We start from the raw sequence: 11562 nt of genomic DNA, 5'->3' as shown, positions 1-11562 counted from the left end.
TGCAGGAAGCCCGGCAGCCAATCAATACACAGCATGCTCTTACAAACAGCATGCAATAATGATCGGATATGTTTTACAAAATAAAGATACAAGAAAGCGCACTGCAACTCCGTTTAATATTTCATGTGAAAGATATAAATCTCTCGGTCCCAAAGTAAGGATGCTACAAATGTGCTGAGAAACTCAGTAGGTCATGCAACACTCAAATAAAGGGCAACCAACATTTTGGTCCTGAGCTCTTGTTCCAGGGCTCACACCCTTTACTTCCTTTGGATGCTGCATATCCCGCTGACCTTCTCCAGCACAGTTGTGTATTGTGCTCAACCCCAGCACCTGCAAACCTTCTTGTTTAACCCCCACAGCAAGGATGTCAGCATAGACTTTTGTGTTCGAGAACAAAGCTCGATCCCAGAACAATATGTTCCTGTTAAGTGTCACCAACATCTGAACTATTCTCAATTTCTGACATCAGTAAGGAGTGGACAGAGTAGATGTGAATTAGAGGTTTCCCTTGGTGGGTGAGGCCACAGTCTTAGAATTAGAGGGTACCCATTTAAAACAGAGATGAGGAGAAATTTCTTTAGAGGGTCGTGGATTTGTGAAATTTGTTGCCACATACAGCAGCGGAGGCCTGATCATTGGGGGAGGGGGGCAGGTTTAAAGAGGAGATTGATAGGTATCTAATTAATCAGGGTATTAGAGATAAGGGGAAAATGCCAGAATTTGAAACTAGATGTCAGAACAGTTTAGCTTGGGGGGGTGGGGGGGAGGAAAGAGTTGTGGAGTAGACTCGATGGGCCGAATGGCCTGCTTCTGTTCCTTTATCTTGCGATGTTGTAAACACATAGTTCCATTTCCAAAAAAAACAGTTCCAATTATCTCTTGCTTGAACAGTAAATAAGTGGATGGATAAATAGATTATCCTATTTCTCATCCCTCAAGACATTTTCAACCTGTCTTTCATTCATTGAAACATCACTGCCTTGAACAAAATCCGAAATGGCTGAATTACCAAATGAAATGTTAATACATGCTGCATTGGCAGAAAGTGGAATGGATAAATTTATTCCGTCTGAACGGCAAGTCATTAGGAGAAGACACTGGCGAGACGAAACTCTACCAAGGGAAATGGAGTACTTGCACATTTAATAATGTACGAGAACTATTCTGATGAAAGGCCTCCGAATAGACACGTTAAATCTTTCTTACTTCTCACTGCTTTCTTTCAGCATTGTACATTTTCATGTATATTTTTCTCACTCTCGATATTTTCATTTTGTTCTTGCATGAGCTCAACAGTTCATGAGGAATTGTTTAAAAATCTCAGTTGATTTTCCTTGCTTGTTTAAATGTAAACAGGAATTCAATGAAGTTACACATCTTGGATTTTGTTCTGAGTGGAACCTCCCCATCACTGGGATTTTCAATCCAACAGGACCATTCTTTTCATCCTCGTGCTCTCTCTCTAGATCTGCTACCAACATGATATTGACCTTCTCAATTTTTGCACTGCCCATACTCACTAACTCGGCACCAACAGGCCCCAACCATCAAGATTCCACACACAAAGAACCAACTCTGACGTCATTTATTAGACCTGTTGACAAGGACAGTGATGCAATGGATCTTCATGTTGCAGAGCCGAACCTCAGACAGAAAGATTGGGGAAAGGAACGAGGAAAATGGAAATAAGGCCAGGTGTAGTTCAACCGCCATCATATGGAATGGAATGGCAGGTTTGAGGGGCCAGGTGTCCTGCTCTGCTCCAGTCTTTGTCGTTGCATTCTACTTGAGATATTATCTTGGCCATCGATTTCCATCCTGGTCACACTTCCATGTGTCGATATCCAACACTTCCCTTCCTTCACAACTGTAACCTTAATGACCTCGATGAGCAATCAAATGTTCAACTTTCTCCCCTTGCTCTGCTTCCTCCCAGGACCTCATTCCATTCTCCCAGCTGTTCTAGCTGTTCTGATGAGATTTTCCATACCAGTGTCCATAAGGTGGCATCTTTTCGGCTGTAACAGGGGCTTCCTTGCCAGCATAATTAACTGACCAGAGATACCACAAAACTCACAACCACAAAAATCAGGAACTGCTGCTCCCCCTCCACCAACAGACTCCTCAACAACAAACTTCATCGACTCATTTAAGAACACTTACTTTTGCACTTCACTGATTTCTCTCTCACCCTCTCTCTCCCTCACAGTTCAATGTGTCTACTTTAAAAAAAAATTATTTACATCTTTTTTTTTAATTTATAAATTTATTTAAAACATTTAGACATACAGCACAAGAACAGGCCATTTTGGCCCACAAGCCCGTGCTGGCAAATTTACACCTCCGGTACGTTACGAATGACGGGAGGTAACTAGAGCCCTCGGGGAAAACCCACGCCAACGGGGAGAATGTACAAATTCCTTACAGACAGCATGGGATTTGACCCCAAGTCCCAATCACTGGCACTGTAAAGGCATTGTGCTAACCGCTACACCGACCATGCCACGAGTACAGTTTTTCTTTTGCCCGCAGGAAAAAAATCTCAGGGTTATATGTGATGCCACTTATTCACCCTGACAATAAATCTGAACTTTGAGATCTCAACGCCCTCTCAAATATTTCTTACACTTCATCTCTCACTGCCTCTCCCCCTGGCCAGTTCAAGGATAGCGTTCCCCTTGCCTTCATCCACATTCAACAGATGAGCCTCTACAACTCCTACCACCTTCAATGAGAAAGACATATCAATTTATAATCCTATCCCCAAGCAGCATTCCAAAGAATTGCTCTCTCGTCAAAACCAATCGTTCATCACCCCCTTCTCACTTTCCAGTGTAACTACAGGAGACACTCCTGTTCCCTTACATCATCCAGGCACTTCAGCAATCCTTCGAGGTGAAGCATCTTACTGAGTGCATTGCATTTGCTTTGTCTTTGCTTTCAGTTAGCTCAAGGCCCTGACAGTGCCAGCGATCGGGACCAGACCTGGGTTCAAATCCCATGCTGTCTGTAAGGAGTTTGTACATTCTCCCTGTATCTGCATGGGCTTTCTCTGGTTTCCTCCCACCCTTCAAAAAATGTACCAGGGTATTGGTTAATGGGGTGAAGGTGGCCTGTCGAATAATGCAGTCTTCCTCACAATGAAGTCACCAAATGTCAACACCGAAAGAAGAACAACTCCATCTTTCTTTCCCCATTGCTGCTGCCTTTCCTGCTAAAGGCTTCTGCCATTTCTCTTTTTATTTCAGCATTCGAGTATTTGCAGGCTTTTTTTTAAAAATTTCCCACCAGAACATCTAAGTGTAAAATCAAATTCATTGTCCATGGCAGAATTTTACATAGAGAGTGCACTGTTACAACCCAGAACCTCACCCGTGCAAGGATCAACAGATATAAAAATAAACAAGCTGTTGGAAATCTGAAAGAAAGTGCAACACAGTTAGTGTAGTGGTCAACTCATCGCTGCCACAGCGCCAGTGGCCCGGGTTCGAATCCAGTGCTGTCTGCAAGGAGGTTTATTCACTCTCCCCATGTCTGCGAGAGATTTTTCTGTTCTGGTTTCCTCTCACCCTTCGATACACATGGGGTTTGCAGGTTAATTGGGGGTATTTAGGAGACATGGGCTCGTGGTCCGGAAGGGCCTGTTACTGTGCTGCATGTCTAAATTTTTTCAAAAATTTAAATACTAGAAATACTCAAAAGGACAGACAGCTGAGAGAGAGAGAGAGAAAGAAAGAGAGAGAGAGAGAGAGAGAGAGAGTGAGAGGAAAACAGAATTAATGGGCATGTAATTATTACAATGCCTCACACCGCCAATGTACAAATTATGTTTCACCCTTGAAAGAGCTTGGCCTCCAGAAAGTATCGACTTTCATTCATTCTGCTTCCTGTTAATCTTCCTTCAAACAACCAAACACACTGACCGATCAGAGCTGGAGAGCATTTGTAGAAATAATTACACATTCTGATGTGCAAAGAATCCTCTTCATCTCTGGTATCTGTGATGCAATTTGTACACAGGTTCCAGTGACAACTAAGGGTGCAAGAGATACAAAAATAGACTTGGAGTGCAGAAAGCTATTTAGCAGGCCGCACTGCCACAGTAACAAGGGAAAGAGAGTCAATGTTTCAGGTCAATAAGCTCAGTCTTACGATTATGTTTTCAATAGAAAAATCATGAACTGAATTGTGCTGTTTGTAAAGTGTAGGCAAACTCCAGGGTAACGTATGCTCTGCATGTCCAGACTTGCTGATCAATTAGGAAGGAAGCTCCCTCAGCTATCGCCAGGTTCCCCAAGGATTCCCAGGGTAAAATCCACCACCACTCGGATCCAGGGTCTGGGCTGCTGTGAGTTTTAAAACTGCAGTGATTTCACTGGGAATTCTCAATTTGCGGATTAAGAGCCAAAAGGCAGGTGGGGGAAGGGGTTTAGGAGCCAAGCGAGCTTTTAAAAAAAAATTTGTATTGAGTTTGACATAACAATCTATATACAAGATATTAATAAAGCAAGACAAAAAAATATATCACATGAGATTAAAGTAAATGCACAATATGACAAATTTTAAATTCCATTCCTTATTATTAAATGCGATTGATTATTAAAATGATTATGTGTAAATCAGTTAAATATTATTATAACAAATTACATTATAGCTTAATAAAATCTGAAAAAGGTTATTATCTGGGATAATCATAATTAAACCCCATAAATCTACTTATCTAAAAGAAAATAAAACCCTAAAACTAATCCTAATCTAACCTGTCCCTCCAATCAAGGTTACAGGTGAAATACAAAGATGGATCAAGTCGCGACCTCCAGAAGACGGATTTATCTTTAATACTATATTTAATTTTCTTTCTATGCTTAAATACGACATTACATCGTGTGGCCACTGTGCATGAGTTGGTGAGAATTAATCCTTCCATTTCATTAAAACTGCTTGCCTGGCTATCGACATGCTGAGAGCTAGAACTTTCTCTTGAGATGCCGATAAAAGTTCCCTTCTAAATGATTTCAAACATTTCTTGGCGATTTCGGTGTTTTCAGGCTAGACTTCACTCAGAGTTGAGGAAGCTGAATCACTGAATAGGTAAAGATAGACAACATTTTGAATAAAAGAATATGGAGAATGAACAGGAATGGGGAGTGGAGAGCAGGATTTGATTAGCCAGTCGACATTCCTGGACCAAAATGTGTTGCATTATTTCAATTTTAAATCGGGTCTTGAATTTTATTATATGCTCTAAACTAAATTAAATCTTTGATGCCTATTTAAAAACAAAATTGCCTCAGGAACCTCTCATGAAATTTTAATGATTTCAGCATGTAATCCCCTAGGTCACTCTGCTCCAGAAACATCCAAAATATTGTCAGATTCTTTTTTAGATATTTGAATCATACACATATTCCCAACAAGAAATGAGATACAAGATCAATAATAAAATGTCCATAGCGGGCTCTCAAGTTGAAATGACTTTCCAGTGTCAGACTCCTATTTAATGTTGGTGGAGTTACTGAATCAGAATTTATTGTGACGAAAAGTCACAAAATATGTTTTCAGTGGCATTAAAGTGCAAACATTCATATAATATGTAGCGGCAGCTACACTGCTACTGAAAGAACACACAACCAGACGGGTTGAGCTCAGTGAGCAGAAAACTGGTTTATTGCTGGCTGCCGGGCTGGACTTATACTCCCAGCCTGGACCTGGCTGAGAACCGCCCTGGGGGGGGGGGGGGCGCCAATGTCACTCGGGCGTCACGTGGTTCCCCAGCACGGGCTTCTGAGCCCGGTGCTAAGAAGAAGGGGAAATCCCCGACGGCTCCATTTTGGCCGGCTGCCCCGCCACGTGGATTACAAGCGGGGCTGGTTCACCTGCCTAGTGGCATGCCGCCACACAGCTCCACCAGAACCGGCGCCATGTCCTTTTTAGCTGGGCGGCCTCGCTTCTTGGGCTGCGCCACAATCACTGGTTCGTTGGGGTCAAGGTGAGCTGGCTTCAGCCTGTCCACAGTAAACAGCTCCTGCCTGCTGCCTATGTCCAGCGTGCACGTAGACCCTGAATGTTGGACAACCTTGTATGGCCCCTCATAAAATCTCTGCAGAGGTGCTGCGGGCGGGCCCCGCCAAATAAAAATGTACTCTGCGGAGTGCAGCTCACTGGGGACGCAAGATGGCCGTGTGCCATGTCTGGGCGGTAGTGGGGGTGCTAAGGAGTCCAAGTGGGCCCGGAGGTAGGGAAGTAGCTCGTGCGGCGACCGCTGAGGGTTGTGAGGCGCATTGATGAACTCATGGGGCCGTGCCAGCAGTGCGCTGTAGACCAGGTTAGCTGATGACGCCTGCAGATCCTCTTTGGACGTGGAGTGGATGCCCAAGGCAGTTCATCCACCCAGTTGGGACCGGTGAGTCGGGCCATGTGCTGACTTAAGGTGGCGGTGCAGACGCTCGACCAGCCCATTGGCCTGCGGGTGATAGGCCATGGTGCAGTGTAGTTCTATCCCCAACCTGTTGGCAAGCTGTGCCCAGAGCGTAGAGGTGAACTGGGCTCCCCGATTGCTGGTGAGGTGATTTGGAATGCCAAACCAGGCGATCCAACCGTGCAACAGTGCTCAGGAGCAGGAGTCCGTGGAGGCATCTGGATCGCCTGGGGCCAACGAACTGTGAACAGGTAACTGTTGCCCCGGGAAACTGGTAAGGGCCCGACTATGTCCACGTGAATGTGGCTGAACCGTTCCCGGACGTGCTCGAACACTTGCACGGGTGCCCTGGTGTGCCTGTGCACCTTGGACATCTGGCAATGGATGCATGTTCTGGCCCAGCCCATGATCTGCTTCCACAGCCCATGCCAGACGAACCGCTCTGCCACCATACCGACTGTGGACCTGATGGATGAGTGCGAAAGGTTGTGGATGTGATGGAAGACTTACCTGCGCCACTGCTGGGGAACCATTGGCCGCAGGGTGCCCATGGAGACATCACACAGGACAGTGCCTTCACCGCTAGGAGTCGGGAGGTCTCGGAACCGAAGGCCCATGATGGCAGTACTGAAGGCTTGCGCCTCCTCATTGGACTTCTGGTCCCGGGCAAACTGGTCGAAGTCGAGGCCGGGTGTCAGGACGTAGATGGCTGGTCGTGAGAGTACATTGGCGACCACGTTGTCCTTCCCCACCTTGTGCCGAATGTCGGTGGTAAACTCCGACATGAAGGAGAGGTGACGCTGGTGGCGGGTCGACCAGGGATCCTTTGCCATCTCGAGCACCTGAGTGAGGGGTTTATGGTCCGTGAAGATGGTAAGTCCTCCCCTCCAAGAAATAGCGGAAATGCCACACCGCCAGGTGCCCAGTAACTCACAGTCAAAGGCGCTATACTTGCGCTCTGGTGGTTGGAGAAGCCGGCTGAAGAATGCCAGCGGCTTCCATTGTCCATTCACCTGCTGCTCCAGGATAGCGCCAACGGCTGTGGCAGAGGCATCGACGGAGAGCGCCATAAGCAAGTCGGTGTGTGGGTGGGCAAGCATGGTAGCCTTTGTGAGAGCTTACTTGGTGGCCTCGAATGCACTGCAGTCCTCTGGAGTCCAGGTGAACATTTTGTGCTTGGCTGTGATGAGGGCGAATAGTAGCTGCATGATGTACGTGGGTCCTGGGATGAGTCTGTTATAGAAGTTGACCATACCCGCGAACTCCTGCAGCCCCTTGAGGTTGTCCGGGTGTGGGAACTCCTTGATAGCGGCAAACTTCGTAGCGGCATGCTTGGCTCTTTCAGACATGATGGTATGGCCCAGGAACTGCATGGACTCTTTCCCGAACTGGCATTTGGCTGGGTTGATGGTGAGGCTGAAGTCAGCCAGCTGGGAGAAGAGAGCGCGCAGGTGGGCCTTATGTTGCGCCCGATCCCTGCTGGCAATGAGGATGTCATCCAAGTAAATGAAGACGAAATCCAGGTCCCTGCCCACTGAGTCCATGAGGCACTGGAAGGTCTAAGCGGCATTCTTTAGCCCGAACAGCAACTGAAGGAATTCGAACAAGCCGAAGGGGGTGATGATGGTTGTCTTGGGTACGTCCTCAGGGTGCACCAGGATTTGGTGATACCGCGCACCAGGTCAACCTTGGAGAAAACCCTCACACCATGCAGGTTGACAGTAAAGTCCTGGATGTGAGGGATTGGGTAACGGTCAGGAACTGTCATCTCGTCGAGCCGTCGATAGTCACCGCAGGGGCGCCAGCCGCCGGAGGTTTTCGGGACCAGGTGGAGTGGCGAGGCCCATGGGCTGTCGGAGTGCCGAATGATCCCCAGCTCCAGCAGATATGAAAACTCTTCCTTCGCCACCTGGAGTTTGTCAGGTGGGAGCCGATGTCCCTTGGCGTGTACCAGTGGACCCTGGGTGGGGATGTGGTGGAACACCCTGGGGCGCGGTGAGGCAGCAGAGAACTGTGGCCTGAGGACGGACGGGAACTCATCCAGGATTCGCTGGAGCTCGCCTCTGAGCATGCCGATTGTGGCCATCTGCGGCTGCTCTGTGCAGGAGGCAAAAAGGCGAACAGCCTGGAAAGCCTACCAGGCGCCTACCTCAAATGTCCACCAGGAGGCTGTGGGCAAGGAGGAACTTGACACCCAGGATGGCGGTTGGAAGGGACGAGATGGTGAACCTCCACGAGAACTTTCGCCGGTCGATCTGGAAGTGGACTGTCTTGTTCCCATACGTCAGGATCTCTGTTGCATTGGCTGCATGGAGGGGAAGTGCTAGAGGTCAGTTCCTGAACTCGATGGCCATGGTTGGGATGACGCTGATCTGGGTCCCAGTGTTGATGAGGAAGCACCGGCCACTGACCGAGTCCTGCAGGTAGAGGAGGCTGTGTCTTTGGCCAGCCGCCGCAGCCATTAACAGCAGCCGGACTGCTCGTTTCCCTGGAACAAGCAGGGCTGACGACACTTCTGAGCCTTGGTTCCCCAGCACTGGTGGTAGAAGCAGAGGCCCAGAGCGGATGCTGTGCCCCTGGTTATGCTTTTGGTGGCCCCTGCAGGGGCTGGGTGTTCTATCGCAGCACTAGGGGCAGGCTTGGCATGGTCATGCCTGTGCCTTGTGACCTGCTGGATCGCCGAGCCCTCCGGGAATCGCTCGAGCCATAGCACTTGGGCCTTCTGAGTAACTTTCCTCGGGTCAGTAAAGCTCTCTTGGGCCAGTAACGGCCGGATGTCGTCAGGCAGATGGTCAAGGAAAATTCGCTCAAAGAATGGGCAGTTGGTGTCATCACCCATGAGCGCAATCATCTCGTCCATCAGCTCCACCGGGGACCTGTCCCCCAAGGCGTCAAGGTGCAGCATCCAAGCGGCATGCTGACACCTGGATAGTCTGAGGGATCGGGTGAGCACTCGCTTGATGGTCCCGTATTTGTCTTCAGTGGGTGGGTGCTGAACGAGGGGCAGCACACGTTTGGCTGTGGCCTGATCCAGGGCGGCGACCACATGGTAGAATTTCGTCATGTCGGACAAAATCTGGTGGAGGTGAAACTGGGCCTCCACATGGCCAAACCAGGTCTCCGGCTCCTGAACCCAGAAGTCAGGCAGCTTGACGGCTATAGCACTGATACCAGGTTCGCTCATGTTGAGTTCAAAGATGTTTGAACCAGTCAGGGTCACCAATTGTAGCTGCAGCTACACTGCTACTGAAAGAACACAGAACCAGATGGGTTGAGCTCAGTGAGCAGAAAACTGGTTTATTGCTGGCTGCCGGGCTGGACTTATACTCCCAACCCACACCTGGCTGAGAACCGCGCTGGGGGGGGGGGGCCCAATGTCACTCGGACGTCACGTGGTCCCCCAGCGTGGGCTTCTGAGCCCAGTGCTGAGAAGAAGGGGAAACCCCCGACAGCGCCATTTTGGCCAGCTGCCCCACCATGTGGATTATAAGCGGGGCTGGTTCGCCTGCCTAGTGGCATGCCGCCACAAATATTAAAAAATAGAAATAATAATGCATGAAAAGTAAGGCAGCATCTTTGGTTCATTGATTGATGATGTGATACCACTCAAAGAGCTTCCTCAATGCCATGTGATTCTGCCAGTAACTGGTGTTATCGGCAAACTTGTAGAGAGCATTGGAATTGTGTGTGGCCACACTGTCACGGGTGTATAATGAGTAGAGCAGTGGGCTAAGCACGCATCCCACTGCTAGATTTCCCCACACATGTTGGGATTAGTTCTATCCTCTTAGTTTGTGGGAGGATGTCAGATCTCTTTCTGTATCCAGGAAGTCAACAATGTTGAAGCCGAAGTCTCTGAAGATGCTCACGACACAAGTGTATCACACAAGAGACAACACAGGCCTGCTCAGAAGTTGCAGTAGGGGAGAATTTAAAGGCTTGGAGGTAGTAGAGATGGTTATAAATGATCACAGAAACTTTATCAAAGGTCAGAGCAAAACTCATTAGGTTTTTGGAGATTAACATTTATCCTGAAGTATCTTCCAGATGTTTGTCCTCAAATTTTCAAGATTTATTTTTCTTATATTTGAATTGAGTCGTCACTGTTTATACTGGAGCACAAAATGAACAGGGTTTTGTTCTACCACATCACTGAATGGCCGTTTCAAAAGAACCCGAGAGTTTCTTTTTAATATTGTATAGTTTTGCATCTGTGCAACTTTGACAATGTTGAATAGGAAGAATCTCCTGACACTGAAAACTTGCTTCTATTTGAGAGGCAGCTGTGGCCTCTTTTTAGGATTTAGTCCAGAGATATTTTCTAAAATAAATCCCAACAGAAGGTCCCAACCCGAAACATTGACAAACTATTTCTGCCTATGGATATTGCCTGGCCTGTCGAGTTCCTCCAGCAGTTAAATTTAAACATCCAGCATGGTAACAGGCCCTTTCGGCCCATAGTCCATGCCACACAATTGGGCTACAGCCCCGGCACATTTTGAAGGATGGGAGGAAACCAGAGTGCCCGAAGGAAACCCACGCAGATAGGGGGAGATTGTACAAACTCCTCACAGATTCGAACACTGGTCCTGATCGCTGGAGCTGTAATGGCGTTGCGCTGACCGTGCCGCTCTTTGCTCAAGGTTCCAGCATCCACAGCTTTTGTTAACCCTGCTCTTTGAAATATCCAAGCTACTCAGTTTTTTTCAATGAAAAGATAAAATAAGTGAAAATAAATGGCAACATATTGTGCAGAATGACTACATTCCATGAACAAAATTGCCTGGATGCTCTTGGTTATTTTTACAAATTCAGGAGATCTTGCCAAAACCACTGAAGCAAATCTCCTCGCTTAATCTGTACTGATGAATACAAATCCATAGAGTGCTGTTTCACTCGTGCAGTGTCTAAATCTTCTGTTCCCAACACTCCACTTCCAAGTTTAACTTTATTTGATGCACCATTCAACTGACCTGTGGCTCCAGCAGGATTCAATAGAAAGAGAGAATGCAGTTTGAACTTCACTTAGCTTTGCCGTTTTCAGTTGTCGGCGATAGCATATGCACCATGACGCTGTTTCTATCGAAAGTTTAGAGGTGAAAAGATTGTTAGTAACCACATCACATTTGGAAGAAAAGTGA

The 11562-nt window shown here is 47.5% G+C and overlaps 1 protein-coding gene across 2 annotated transcripts in view; it reads right to left on the bottom strand.

The window, feature by feature from the left end:
* wscd1a (WSC domain containing 1a) overlaps positions 1-11562 on the bottom strand; it is a 109645-nt gene that overhangs the window by 52968 nt on the left and 45115 nt on the right. Inside the window, exon 3 of one of the 2 annotated variants that reach the window (XM_069912110.1) lies at positions 11395-11500. The exons of the other annotated variant lie outside the window; for it this stretch is intronic. The gene's annotated coding sequence lies outside the window, so the exon portion shown is untranslated. The remainder of the gene's footprint in view (positions 1-11394; positions 11501-11562) is intronic. 2 annotated transcript variants of the gene reach the window in all.

This window comes from Narcine bancroftii, chromosome 14 (assembly GCF_036971445.1).
Source record: "Narcine bancroftii isolate sNarBan1 chromosome 14, sNarBan1.hap1, whole genome shotgun sequence".
Classification (NCBI taxonomy): Eukaryota; Metazoa; Chordata; class Chondrichthyes; order Torpediniformes; family Narcinidae; genus Narcine; species Narcine bancroftii.
The sequence above is the reverse complement of the archived record's forward strand: the minus strand, read 5'-3'. Positions and strand labels throughout refer to the sequence as shown.